General features: G+C 45.3%; 1 long non-coding RNA gene across 1 annotated transcript in view; it reads left to right on the top strand.

Moving 5' to 3' along the window:
* Nucleotides 1-15,267, top strand: part of LOC146398251 (uncharacterized) — a 40,938-nt gene that overhangs the window by 8,156 nt on the left and 17,515 nt on the right. The gene's annotated exons all lie outside the window — the stretch shown is intronic.

The following is a 15,267-nucleotide window of genomic DNA, read 5'->3' as shown; positions in this document are numbered from 1 at the left end:
CTCTGAAACACAAGTCCTGAGTCACTTCAGCCTTAAACTGTGTTCTCTGTCTTTGCTCCCTTTCCAGGGAACTCCTGTAAAAAGGCACAACGAGGTCCACACCCCAGATTGGGAAGAACTTGAGGGGGTGGGTTTTACAGGCTTGGACTAAATGTGACAGATAAGGTGGAGCAACTGTTGAAACGGGAAGAAATGGCTTCCAGCTGTTTCGAGACATGGCTTGACTCATAATTTAACCTTCAATATAGTTTTCAAAAATCATTAAGTCCCCAAAGCCTTCATCTCCAGCAGTGATTAGCCATGATAAAGCAAGCAGCAAGTTAATGTATTTGTGCCGAAGGAGGCATGTCACATGAAAAAATCTATTCTTTCTGAATTTGCTTACTATTTACTGACTGCTTTGTTGCAGGCACCACACTGAGTGCTGGGGAGTAAGACAATTAATAAACACAGCCTCCCTCCCTCCAAGGAGCTTACAGTTGAATAAAGGAATCAGCACTTATGGAAGAGCTGCTGCATGCCAGAAATTGTGCCAGGAGCTTTTGCCCCCATTCACCCAAACACCAGCCATGCAACTCTCTCTCTATATATATTTTTTTGGCCATGCCAGTGGCACACAGAAATTCCAGGGTCAGGAATCGAACCTGTGCCACAGCAGCAACCTGAGCTGCTGCAGGGACAAAGCCAGACCCTTAACCCCCTGAGCTACCGGGGAACTCCTGTTTTATGTATCAGTAAACTGAAGCTCAGAGAGGTTAGATAAGTTTACCCAAAGATGTGTGGTTAAAAATCAGAAGATCCAGAATTCAAACCATGGTCAGATTCCAATAGCTGTGCCATGACCACTTTTCCCAAGAACGCAACAGGAATAGGGGCCATCCCATCCTCGTCTGTGCTGAGTTCTGTTTTCCTGATCGGTCCCATCTGTGTAACTGTGAGGGAAAATGACCCGACAAAAAGGTCAAAAGGAGATGCCCCAGCCATGATGACTAAGCAAAATCCAGCCAAACTACCCCTAACCAATCAACTACCTCTAACCACCCCTCCCCTACACATTGGCTTCTGTAAAACTCACTCCTATGTCTATTACATCGCCAGTTCTCACTCCAGTCCTCCAAGCATGGACCCGGAAGAACTAGCCCATAAAAGCCTTGTGAAACCCCTCTTCGGGGTTCAGACTTCGGAGAGAGATCTCCTCTGAGCCCCCCGGCGTAATAAACCTGAGTTCTCCAACTCTCCGAGTGCTCGCTTGGTTTCTCGATGGGTGAAAGAGCCGCTGGAGCTGATACACTCTGGCCTTGGGCTGCTGGCAGCTGCCATAACATAACAACATGATGAATGCAAGTTGGTTGGACCTGTGCTGTCAGGGGATGCTTCCAAAGAACCTGTGAAGAAGTGGCTTTTAATTTAAAATTAGGAGTTCCTATTGTGGCGCAGTGGAAACGAATCTGACTAGTATGTATGAGGACACAGGTTCAATCCCTGACCTTGCTCAGTGGGTTAAGGATCTGGCGTGGCCGTGAGCTGTGCTATGGGTTGAAAATGCACCTTAGAGCCCAAATTGCTGAGGCTGCGGCGTTGGCCAGCAGCTGTAGCTCCGATTTGACTTCTAGCCTGGAAACTTCCATATGCTGCAGGTGCAGCCCTAAAAAGCAAAAAAATAAAAATAAAAAAATATATAAAATTACACTAAGACATCCAAAGGAATGGGACGAAAAAGTCAGAATCCTCCCCCTCCCCACAAGAAAAATAAGGAACTAATATGCAACCAATAGCAATAATTATTCTAGCTCCCCCTGTATGCCAAGCACATGCTCTGAGGGTGAGATGAATGCTTTTAATCCTTACAACAAACCTACAGAGAAAACATAGTATCACCCCCATTTTACAGATGAGGAGACCAAGGCACAGAAAATTTAAGGAACTTGCCCAAAGTTACACATCTAGTGAGTGGAGGAACTGGAATTTGACTCCAGGGCTCAATCTGTTAGAATGAGAGGCAGTATTATTTTTTTTGAAGTGTATTATTTAGAATGTTTTTTAGTTTCAGGGGTATAGCAATGTGATTCAGTTATACATACATATGTATTTTTTTTTTCAGATTCTTTTTCCTCGTAGTTTATTGCAAAGCTTTGAAACAAGCAGTATTTCTAATGTTGATGGTTAACATAGGGAGAGAGATGGATGGATGTATTGCCGGAACTCCCGCTTCTGCTCACTGGTCCCTCATAGAAACACGGGGGGACAGAGTTTTTGCAGAGGGAGAAAAAAATAGCTTTACGGCTTTGCCAAAGGAGGGTCACGGCAGGTTAATGCCTTAAAGACTGCACCCTCATTAGAGATTTTGGAGGTGGTTTTAGAGTTTGGGGAGTGAAAAATAGGCCTGCAGATAAGGATCAGGGCAGAGGCAAGCTTGCATTGTTTTCAAAGTTGGGGCTCAGGGGTCCGATGGTCTTCTTTCCAGAATAAAGAAGGCTTCATTAACATCTTCCATTTGTTGGGGGTTCTAGTTCGGGGGAAGAACTCAAAGATATTGTTATGCATATTCCTTGAGGAGGGACCAGGACCCTGCCCCAAAGCTGCACTATTGTTTCTTAATTGCTCTTCTCAGGTCTCTGCCTCCCCTCCCTTCCCTGATCAGCAACTGTTTGAACTGGTCCTTGGGGAACTCAGGGAAGGTCATGGAGGCTGAAGTTTATTCCCCCAAACAAGAAAGGGGGGACCCAGAAAGGCTGTGTGCCCAGGAGCCCACAGGGGCCTGCTTGGTTTCAGATGGATAAATAGAGACATGTATTCCTCAGAGATATTTGGGGTTCTGTTCCAGACTACTGCAATAAAGCAAATTTTGCACTAAAGTTGGATCATGCAAATTTTTTTGGTTTGCCGGTGCGTATAAAAGTTTGCACTATTCTACAGTCTATGAAGTTTTCAATACTTGCTGTGTAGCCCTGGGAACTCTGTCTAGTCACTTATGATGGAGCATGAGCATGGGAGAAAAAAGAACGTGTCCTTGTCTGTGTAACTGGGTCACCTTGCTGTACAGTAGGAAAAAAAAATACATTGGGGAAACAGCAATTTAAAAAAAATTGAAAGTAAAATTGAAAAAAGTTTGCAATAGCATGATGTCTCAAAGACAAAAAAGTGCATACCTTAATTAAAAGTATTTTATTGCTAAAAAAATGCTAACCGTCATGGGTGCCATCAACAAATCATACTCTTTTTTTTTTGTTGGTGGAGAGTTTGAAATACTGTGAATATTAGCAAAATGTAACAAGGACTTGAAACCCTGGCCCTGAGGTCCTTGTGTACTTCAGATCATTGTCTGTCTGTCTGTCTTACCTATCTCTCTACCTATCTTTCTTTCTTTGTATAGGCATACTTTGTTTTCTCGCCCTTTGCTTTATTGCGCTTTGCAGATAATTGCATTTTTCACAGAAAGATTTGTTCCAGCCCCATGTCAAGCAGGTCTGTTGGCTCCATTTTCCCAATAGCGTTTGCGTATTTCATGTCTCTAAGGAATTCACAGCCTTGCTGGCTGCCCTTGGTGATCCTGGCACCCTGACCTCAGTTACCTGTCCAGAGAAGGAGCAGAAAGCAGCTCTCAGGGTCGGGCTTTCAAAACTTGCTTTCTGAACGAGCATCCCCGGTGGGACCCCGAGGGAATGCATCCTTATTGGTCCTTTGCATCTTTTACCATAGAGGTGGGAGGGGGTGCAGAACAGCGAAACAGCCATGTTACAGTTTTTTTTTAATCTCCATAGATAAAATGGATTAACATGAATTGGCTAATTGTGGAGGCACTTACCTGCCTTACTTCCTAGCCTGTGGCATCCAATCCTATACATCCTCAAAATTAGGGGTCACTGCTCCGTGGCAAAATAGCTGGTGCTATAGGCAGAGGAACCCCATTTAGCATCCAAACCCTGGATACTTTCGAAATGGGAAAAGGGCGCTGTTAATAGCAATGCTGGCAGAGTGGGCTTAAAATGAGACTGTCCTAGACCCAGAAGTGTGTGGGTCACCCTACTTACCGGGGCCCATCTGTGTGACAGGCACTGTTTGAGTGCCACGTGTACATTAAGCCACATAATTTTCATGACATTCCTAAGAAGGAGGAATTATCTCTATTTTACTGAGGAAGAAGCTGAAGTTCAAGGTCATGTGGCTAGAAAGCAGACTTTGCTCTTAACCTCTGTGCTTCGTTTCCCCTCCCTCCACATCGCCCGGCGATGCCTTCCCCCTGACTCTGGCACGAGGCTTGGTCTCCGCCAGAGGCTTGGGGAAGAAGCTAAAGGAAGAGAAGGAGAAAGAAGAAAGATGGGCAGAGAGGAGAGGAGCTGAAGGGAAAGACTAGGTCACAAGAGGAAGCTGAGCCACAGAATGTTTCTAGCTCAGGTGTTTGTGACTCTGAGGATGGGCCTCTGTGGCCTCAAGGCTACGAAGTGAATAATGATCCTTACATTCCTGCACCTGCTTTGGAGGACAGCCCTGTGAGAGCCTGGGGAAAGGATAAAATGGGTAGATTTAAACATCTCAACCTCTACCTGTTCCGTCCAGCTGTCCCCCCATATCCCCTCAAGCAATAGTTCACTGAAACCCAAGATGCTTCCTAGTTGCCATGGAAATGGCAAGGATGTAGCTAATAGGAAGCGAGTATGGAAGAAGCTTTTATAACAGCTTCCTCAGGCAACCCCCCAGCAGTGACCCTTTGCATCCAGAGCCAAAGATGTCTCTGGGTAACAGCAAGAGCCCTGAGATCTTCCCTATCCACACACTGGCACGCGGGCTCATGACTCTTTCACCCCGGCTCTGTTCCAAGTCCCCAGCGCAGAGCAAGCTAGGTCTGCCTTTGCAGCTTGATCTCTTTCGTGAGATAGTCACTCCCAAATAGGTGGTGAAACTGGAACAGGGAACAAGAAAGGGAGTCAGGGGAGTTCCCGTCGTGGCGCAGTGGTTAACGAATCCGACTAGGAACCATGAGGTTGCGGGTTCGGTCCCTGCCCTTGCTCAGTGGGTTAACGATCCGGTGTTGCCGTGAGCTGTGGTGTAGGTTGCAGACGCGGCTCGGATCCTGCGTTGCTGTGGCTCTGGTGTAGGCTGGCGGCCACAGCTCCGATTAGACCCCCAGCCTGGGAACCTCCATATGCCGCAGGATCGGCCCAAGAAATAGCAAAAAGACAAAAAAAAAAGAAAAAAAAGAAAGGGAGTCATTCTCTTACAGTTACACAGAAGCGTTTGCTATCTGCAGCAAACTGACAGGCGGCATCTGTACCCAGGGCATGGAGGAAGAGCTCCCAGGGGTGCCTTCCTACTCATCTTTCCATAGCGCTCTAAAGCAGCCCTGGTGGCTGTTAGGTTTGCCGAGGGAGGAAGGTTCAAGGCCACGTTGGTAAAGCAAGAGCGCTTTACGAAGGCATCAGAGGGGCACGGGCGGAGCTCAAGATGACGCCAGCCTCGACTGTGAGGAGACGCTCGGCTCATAAAGGATCTGTGGTGGGCATCTGTGGCTGGAGTCCACGGCGGGAACGTGTGGCAGGAACAATGAAGAAGGAGACGGGGAAGGTCAAGAGGAGGGGGTCGAGTCCAGGACCGAGGGCGGTTAATCCTTGTAGGTGGGTCATCTCCGCAGGCAGTTGTTTTCCGCAGGCCGACGTTTCTTGCTGCCCACCTGGAGCTGCCACATTCTAGGAAAGAGTGTGGATCTTGTGCTGGGTGGTACCCATGTCCTACCCGTGACCACGGCCGGTCTCCAAGGTGAATAGCTACAATTGGGGGGTGGGGGGGTGTATGTCTCCATCCTCCTAGGAACCCATCAGATTGAGCTAATCCCACTCGGGGAGGGACGGCTGATGGGAACTCTTTCTACCTGGACTTACCATCCGTCGAGGGAACCACCGCTCTGAGAGCTAGTTGCACAAGGGGGTGCAGGAAGATCTAAGAGGAAAGTGGGGCATCGCAGAGAAGACCTTTGGGGCACCGAGGGAGCAGAAACGCTGAAGATGACAACGTTAAAATGGGAGCATTCCCCACTGGCCCCCTGTTCAGAGGGGGTCAGAAATGCCCAGAGGGCACTGGGGATCTCATTTCCGAGCCCTAGGCTCTAAAAGACATGCTGCAAGGACCCTTCTGACCATATTTTTCTAAAGACTAGACGTGCCTCTTCCCACACCGTGTGCTAATCCCCAACTCCCTCATGACACATTTCAACAGTTGGCCTAACTGTCCAGCTCTTAATTAGGCGTCTAACTGGGGAGTCGGAGGCGACACATAAATGAGAAAGTAGTTCCCAAACTTCATTTTGGTTATGACTTCCAGCTCCCTCCCAAAGACGATGAGCTCCCAAACCATACTGTTTTCTCTGCCATCAATTCCTTTCCCCCTTGTCTTGTCTAACGCAAAGGCTTGAGGACCAAGCCCTGAGAATCTTATTTAAAACCCCACTGGAAGAAACCCACGGTCCCCACCCCTCCGCAAAGTAGAGGCTTGAGGAATGAGCACACAGGTGGACATACCAATGACTCTTGCATAAGATCCCACTTTGAATTTAGCTTGAACTTCAAGTTGATTTCTCTCCGTTTCTATCGTAACTGAAAGAAACAGAGGGATCTGGCTTCTAAAAGTGCGAAGAAACCCAAGCTTTTCACTCCAAGGGTATGGTCGAGACCTTTTGCGTGTTCTGCTGCCATGCAAGCCAGCCTGGAGGATCCAAAGCCAAGACAGGGTTTCTGGGCTCTGAATGATCCTTCAAGGTCATTCTAGGCTCACGAAGAGGATGCCGCCTCTCCTGCAGCTCTTCCCCCGATGCCAAGACTCACAACTGACCAGAACAGACCTTCTTTCTGTTTGTTCCCCAGGGTGCAGTTGAAAAGGTTCATTTGTCTGCATCGTCATTTAGTATCTTTCCAAAGCTTTTTCTTCCCTTTTTTTTTTTTTTTTTTTTTTTTTTTTTTTAGGGCTGAACTTGTGGCATGGGGACGTTCCCAGGCTAGGGGTCAAATCGGAGCTGCAGCTGCTGGCCACAGCCACGGCCACAGCAATGCCAGATCCAAGCTGCATCTGTGACCTACGCTGCAGCTTGTGGCAAAGCTGGATCCTTAACCCACTGAGCGAGACCAGGGATTCAACCCGAATCCTCATGGATACTAACCGGGTTCTTAAAGTGCTGAGCCAACAACAGGACTCTTTTTTTTGTTTGTTTCTACCTCGAAGCTTTTGATACAGAGCCTCCTGAGATGAGTATTCCCATTTTATGGAATAAATGCAAGGTGGGGAGAAGAAAGGGGACACGCTCAGCATCACACAATTGATTCACATATTTGCTATAGCATAACTTTTAAGTGTTTTTCTTTTACTTATTTTTCATTTTAAGGCCACACCTGTGCCACATGGAAGTTCCCAGGCTCGGGGTCGAATCGGAGCTGCAGCAGCAGGGCTACGCCACAGTCACAATAATGCCAGATCCTTAACCCACCGAGGGAGATCAGGGAATGAACTCTCATAAAGGCTATGTCAGGTTCTTAACCTGCTGAGCCACAGCGGAAACTCCCAGATGTAAATATTTTCAAATGCAATTTTGACCCCCACGCCTATACTCTTCAGCACACTGCTTCTTGATTGGTGGGAAGGGGAGGACAGGGGATGGGGTGAAGGTGGACGTGGGTCAGGCGTAAAAATCTACAGGAGAAAAGAAGAGTTGCTTACTCTGTTCTGCAATGTTTCCTTGGGTCTTCTTTCCTTTCCTGGCTGAGCGCATGCGTATTTATCCCTCACGCTCAGAATTTTTGCACCTGTGATAAAGGTCAGAAAGGGAAAAGAGAGTTACCTAAATCCACAGCTATAGTCAGGTGCATTTAGAATGACATATTGCATCTAAAGGAATCCATTTGGAAACAAAGAAAAGAGCTTCAAAGTTTCTTCTTTCCTTTTTTTATGTCCTTTTTTTAAAAAAAATTTTTTTTAGAGCCACACCCAGCATGTGGTGGTTCCCAGGCTAGGGGTGGAATCAGAGCTACAGCTGCCACCCTACACCACAGCCACAGCAATGGGGGATCCGAGCCATGTCTGTGGCCTACACCACAGCTCACGGCAACATGGGATCCTTAACCCACTGAGCGAGGCCAGGGATCAAACCTGCATCATCCTGGATGCTGAGCCACGAGGAGAACTCGTCTTTCCTTTTTTAAAATTTAATTCCATTTTTATTTTTGTCTTTTTAGTACTGCACAGAAACTCCCATCCTTTTTTTTTTTTTAATTCTTTTCTTGCTTCCATTTTTTCCCCCTCTAAGTAAAATAATCGACAAGCAAGTTTATACCCTTGCTGGACCCCTTTTCCCTTCCTCCCTCCCCTGCCCTCGAGTGCTGTTTTAATGCATAAATTCAGGAACATAGAATGAGTTACATGACCCTAATTCTCTCTGGTGTAAGCTTTCCTGCTCTGATTTTGTAACCCCCTTGGATATCTTAAATTTTCTCTTGAAATCCTCAAACCTATTCACTTTAATTAAAACAATAAATATGGGTTCTCCATCATTTGGAGGGAGCCACTTTGGGGGACATTAAGGTATAAAAGCAAACAGATGGGATGCTGCAGTTCCAGAAAGGATGGAGCCCTGGGGCTGGTACTTGCCAGTTCCGTGATGCGCATCTATCAGCCACGGGGACATTTCATCATTGGTCACTGACCTTTCCGTCTTCTCGTGCGATGGTTCCTGACCTGGTTTTCAGTCCTGTTCAGCCTCTGTGAGCCATCAGGCTGGTCTGTCTGCATTCGAGCCAGACGACTTGCAGCTTTCACAATCGATGCCTGACTAGGTAGCTCATTTGTATTTTCCCCCCATCACATGGTTCCCTAGAAGAGATTCAGAAAATTTTTGTTCCACTCTTATTCCTGGAGGTCCTGCCAAAAAAAAAAAGAAACAGATAAAATATTGGAGACCCTCTTGTGGCTCAGCAATAATGAACCTGCTAGTATCCGTGAGGACTCGGGTTCGATCCCTGGCCTTGCTCAGTGGGTTAAAGATCCAGTGTTGCCATGAACTGTGGCGGAGGCTGGCAGCTACAGCTCTACTTTAGCCCCTAGCCTGGGAACTTCCATATGCTGAAGGTGCTGCCCTAAAAAGACAAAAAAAGAAAAAAAAAGATAAACTGTTGCTTTAATGGCTGAAGCAAGAAAACCACCCCAAACCTTCAAACAGCCCGTGATTAATTCCTTCCACCAAATACTCTCTGGATGGAGATGCGGGAACTGGGTGGGAGACCACGCATTTACCATCTCAAATCTCTGGTAGGGTGAGAACTGCCCCAGGTTAAGCATCCTTGTCCTGATGTTAATACCCAGGGAAGCTCTGAGTGGAGGGTCCATGTCTGGGGTCCAGGTTGTCCCCAAACTGCAGGAGAGATGCCCAGATGCTGAAGAGAATGAGTTCCCTCTTGCGGAAAGGAGAGGATGGAGGGCCCTTAAGAGCAAGGATGGCCACACATATTTCTAGATTTGTAGCGAATGGACACCTTACAATAACAGTACAATATAAGGTTAATAATAAAAAAAGTTGCTCTCAGAGAAGGATGAAGAAGAGGAGAGGGGCAGGGAAGGGGGAACCCAAAACTGGCATCTGTCCATGGGCACCAATAACGTCTCGGAGACAGAGTCTTGGGTGAAGCAGAAAGAACAGCTTTCTTGCTTTACCAGGCAAAGGAGGCCACAGCGGCTAACGCCTCATAAAACTGGGTCCTCCCTGGAGAGGGGAGAGGAGGGGGGTTATAGGATTATCTTGAATAAATGGGGCTGTGGATAAGGATCGGGGTGCCTGCATCCTTCTCCCTCCATAAGTCATTTCAAAGTCATCAAGGCCGGAGTCAGGTGTCCAGTGACCCTTTCTGATGGTCTTTGGGGATCTGGCACCTGGACCATCTCTCTGCAGTGCAGACGGCTCATAAAAGGTAGGGGCATTCGGGAAGGTTCCAATTACAAAAGCAAACCCCAGTGCACTATTAACTCTAGAAAGGAACCATTAGGAAGAGAAAGCAATGAAGCAAAGAAGAAATCATTTGTGAAAAACAGGATAGAGTAAGTCCAGGACAAGGCCGGGCATAGCATCATGGAGGCCGTTTTAGCCAGTTTTTAGCTGTCACAGTATTTCCTAATCATTAACTCTCGAGTCAGCCTTTTGAGACTGAGGCGCAGCCTGGGAGGTTCAAGGAAAAGCCTTTTACTTTAAAGCACAAAGATTCAGAGGCTTGTACATGGTTTCAGAGGGGAGAAGGAAATGAGGAAAGACGTTTGGGGTCAGGGATAAAGAACAAACATTACAGGAGCAATATTTTTCAAACACAGATCTGATCACGACACTCTCTTAAATTAACTATCCTAAAAAATAAAATTCAGGGATTTCCTGTTGTGGCTCAGCAGGTAATAAACTTTTTTTTTTTTTTGTCTTTTTGCCATTTCTTGGGCCGCTTCCATGGCATATGGAGGTTCCCAGGCTAGGGGTCGAATCGGAGCTGTAGCCACTGGCCTACACCAGAGCCACAGCAACACGGGATCCGAGCCGCGTCTGCAGCCTACACCACAGCTCACGGCAACACCGGATCCTTAACCCACTGAGCAAGGGCACGGATCGAACCCGCAACCTCATGGTTCTTAGTTGGATTCGTTAACCACTGCACCACGACGGGAACTCCAGGTAATAAACTTAACACAGTGTCCCTGAGTACTCAGGTTCGATCCCTGGCCTTCCTTAATGGGTTAAGGGCCCAGCATTGCCCGACTTGTGGTGCAGGTCACAGATACCGCTTGGATCTGGCGTTGCTGTGGCTGTGGTGCAGGCCAGCAGCTGCAGCTCTGATTTGACTCCTAACCTGGGAACTTCCACAGGCCTCAGATGCAGCCCTAAAAAGAAAAAATTTTTTCTTTAAATTTTTAATTGCTAGCTAAAGTTCCCACCATGGCACCGTGGGTTAAGAATCTGACCTGCAGCAGCTTGGGTTGCCCCAGAGATGTGGGTTTGATACCCAGCCTGGTGCAATGGGTTAAAGGGTCTGGCATTGTTATGGCTGCGTTGTGGGTCATAGCTGTGGCTCAGATTCAATCCCTGCCCCAGGAACTTCCATATGCTGCGGGTACTGCCATAAAATAAATAAATAAATAAAAATTTTAAAATAAAATAAAATATTTTTAAAATGCCAGTATGTATTAAAAAGTCTTTCATAGTCTGTCCCTACCATAAACATTCAGCTTCATCTATCTCTTAGTCCATCCCTTTATGCCTCAACCATGCTGGACCACTCATGCTTCTTAGACGTGGGATGGATTCCGGTAACATCTATGTGACATCATCTTTTCATGCTCCTACACTGACTACTTGAGTTAGAATTCTGCCTCAGGATGAATTCCCAAGTTCTCTTTTTTCCCCTTGCATCCAGAGTTTTCCCTAGGATCTCCCCCACTCTGGACTCTACTTCCTAGAGAACTCCTACTCATGCTTCAAGACCCAGCTCCACCGCCAACTTCACTAGGATGCATCAGTGTGGTTTCTCAGCTAGAGTTAATTCCTCCTATGGCTCTAAAATTACAGCACTAAAGAGACAACATTTTAAATAATTGGTTTTGTGTTTACTACCTTTATTGGCCTGAAAGCTTCCCGTGGAAAAGGAAGATGCCTAAATCCTGAACAGATGCCACCACTTGTAGAGTGTGTCAATACCTATTTAAGTCTAGACTATGCTAGTGGCTTTGCTAGGTAAATTCATAGACACTTGAATGATTTATTCAAATGAATTAAATCAGAAGCTAAGGAGCATTCACCTGAGAATATTCAAGAAAAGCATCTGATAAGGTCATTTTTGCAACAGGTTATGAGGCCTAGTCAAGAAATACACATTGGATGTTATTTGGTTAAGGGCTGCCTTAAACTTACGCAAAAACAAAGGAATGACGTGACAGATACCTTCTCCAAAAGTTACCAAGGGTCTGTGGGGAAATCAATATTCATAGCCATGAAATAATCAAAAAAGAATTCAATATACCACAAATTAAATTATGGGATTAATAAAATCCAAATCAAAACTTCAAAGGGATTTTTTTTTTTAATCTTGGCAGCATGAAGTTCATTTGAAAGATCAAAAAACAGACAAGAGCAATCTCAAACAAAATCCCAGCAGGTTTTTGTGTGGTAATTGATAATGTGATACCAAAACGTATATGAAAGTGGAAAGAACTGAGTGCCTTCTCTGAGGCAGTCTTGGAGAACAAGGAAGCAAGAGGGCGTATATTATTGGGTAGTAGGACCTATTTGGAAGTTTGAATACTTAAGACATTGTGGGAGTCCCTGTTGTGGCTCAGTGGGTTAAGAACCTGACTTAGTGTCGGTGAGGATGAAGGTTCAATCCCTGGCCTTGCTCAGTGGGTTAAGGATCCAGTGTTGCTGCAAGCTGTGGCATAAGTTGTAGATGCTGCTCAGATCCAGTGTTGCTGTGGCTGTGGTGCAGGCCTGCAGCTGCAGCTCCACTTCAACCCCTAACCCCAGGAACTTCCATAAGCTGCAGGTGCAGCCTTTAAAAAAAAAAAAAATAGACGAGGTATTTGCACAAACTGATGAATGGGACAAAATACAGATCACCAATGATCCTACACATATTGAGGTGCCTGATTTATGACAGGCAAAGGGTCACATTGTCTGCCCCTTTTGTGTCTGTTTTATTTAACTTTACATTTGTGAGATCCATCCAAACTGCTGAATATAGTTTGAAATTGTTCATGCTCATGGCTGTGCAGTGTTTCTTTGTGCAGGGTTCATTTCCAATGTAGTGAAGAAAAGATCATTATTTTAATGAATCATTCCGGGTCAGTTGGATAGCCATATTGAAAAATATATTTTGTCCCCCAGTATCTCGCATGGCACACAAAATCAATTTCAGATGGACTGCATATCTACATGGGAGGATTAAAGCCACTGAGATTTTATACGAAAACATGTTTGTGATATTTAAGAAGGCAAAGATTTCCTAAGCACGTTATAAAAAGTGCTAAGCAGAAAAGAAAAAACAAATGCAGTAGATAACATGAAAATTTTAGCAATAACCCCCTATTTCTATGTTTTTGAACTGTTTGAATCTTGAATAAAACGTGTAGGTGTTATTCTTATAATCATAAAGCAATAAAGCTATTTTCACCTTGGAAAAAAAAAATGAAGCAGAAATAAGGATGAGGTTACAACCGTGAGTTCCTTTTTCAAACATTGTTTTTGGCAAGGGAAGGCCTTTTCCAATGAGCTCTTACACGGGAACGCCGTCTCCCAGATGCCCTGCCGCTTTCACAGACTCCGCATCCACTCCAAGGATGCAGACGGCCAACTCGAAGGAACTTGAGCATCTGCGTTTTTTTTTTTTTTCTTTTTTATTGGTACTAGAACAAATCCCCCATGGATGCTGAGGGAAGGCGATATTTCAATAACTTAAAAAAAAAAAAAAAAGCTGCTCCGTCGAGTAAGTGGCAAATGCAGGGACATCACTTGCTTGGTCTCCTTCCAGCCTCTCCCAGACCCTCGTCTTCTCCCCTACCCTGGCCCCCAGCACGTGAGACACTCCCAAAGGACCCCAAGACTATGGAACTGAATTTTAAAACGCTTCTTTTCTTTCTTTCTTTTTTTTTTTTTTTTCCGTCCTTTTGCCTTTTCTAGGGCTGCTCCCACGGCATATGGAGGTTCCCGGGCTAGGAGTCCAATCGGAGCTGTAGCCGCCGGCCTACACCACAGCCACAGCAACTTGGAATCCAAGCCGTGTCTGCGACCTACACCACAGCTCACGGCAACGCCAGATCCTTAACCCTCTGAGCAAGGCCAGGGATCGAACCTGCAACCTCATGGTTCTCAGTTGGATTCGTTAACCGCTGAGCCGTGATGGGACCTCTTAAAACGCTTAGTTTAGATGACCATTCATTCATTGGTACAGTAAGCCTTTCCATGTGAAAAGCAAGTTATAGGAGTTCCCTGGTGGCCTAGGAGTTAAGGACTTAGTGTTGTCAATGCTATGGTTTGGGTTCAGTTCCTGGCCTGGGAACTTCTCCATGCCCCAGATGCAACCAAAAATAAAAAAATAAATACATAAAAATAAGAGCAGTGCTAGGGAAAAAAAAAAACCCTAAAAAAGGTTATAAAAGAATTTTTAGAGTAAGACCCCATTTTCTGAAACTCTCCATATATCATATAATTATATATACATGTAAATAAACCTATAGACCCTGAGAAGTAGTGGAAAGAAATATGCCACAGTATAAAATCTTGTTATATCTGAATGTAGCACCAAGGCTGTCTTTTACTTTTATATTTCTTACTCATCTGTATTTTCCAATTTTCCTACCATGAACATGTATTGCTTTTATAATAAGAAAAAAAATGCAATTTTTCAAGGGTGAGACGGAGTTGAGAGAATGATTTATTTTAGATGCAGTCTAGTGTTATTTTTCTGCCAGTAAGAGAGCCAGGTGCTATTTGAGAATTATGACTTTAGGTCTAATTACTTTTGTAAAAAAAAAAATGTAGCAGTTCTTTACTCTGGCATATTTTATACGCAATAAAATTCTCAAACCCTAAGTGTATAGCTGGATGAATTTGGGCGTATATATATATTCCTGTGAATGTAATTACTTTTTGTTATCGTTGTCCCTCTCTTAAACTTTTATATCTAATTCTGGATGCCGCTTAAAAAAAGAAGTTTTATTGCGATACAACTCACTTATAATGAACCGCACATTTTAAAAGTGTACCAGTTAGATCACTTTTAATATGAAAAGGAGGGTCGGTTATTCCTAGGTTTGAATTCTGGATCTGGATCTTTCTTGACCTTGGGTAAATTATTTCATCTCTTTGGCCTCTGTTTTCTCACTCATATACTTATCTTGCAGTGGGTTGTGTGTGTGTGTGTGTTTGTGTCTTTTTAGGGCCGTACCAGTGGCATATGGAGGTTCCCAGGCTAGGTGTCGAATTGGAACTACAGCTGCCGACCTACACCACAGCCACAGCCATGCCAGATCCAAGCCATGTATGTCTGTGACCTACCCCACAGCTCACAGCAACACTGAATCATTTAACCCACTGAATGGGATTGAACCTGCATCCTCATGGATACCAGTCAGATTCATTACACCTGAGCCGCAATGGGAACTCCATCTTGCGGCATTTTTAGGAGGACTGAATCAATCGTGTGTGCGGCTATGCAGGACACCCCCTGGCACATACTAGGGGCCCAGAAAATGATGGCTGGTGTTGTG

Source organism: Sus scrofa, chromosome 12, assembly GCF_054392235.1.
Source record: "Sus scrofa isolate SSC_HxYL_T2T_F1_AM1 chromosome 12, Sscrofa_HxYL_maternal_Yorkshire_Landrace_v2.0, whole genome shotgun sequence".
Taxonomy (NCBI): domain Eukaryota; kingdom Metazoa; phylum Chordata; class Mammalia; order Artiodactyla; family Suidae; genus Sus; species Sus scrofa.
Note: the sequence above shows the minus strand (reverse complement) of the source record. Positions and strands in the feature narration are given on the sequence as shown.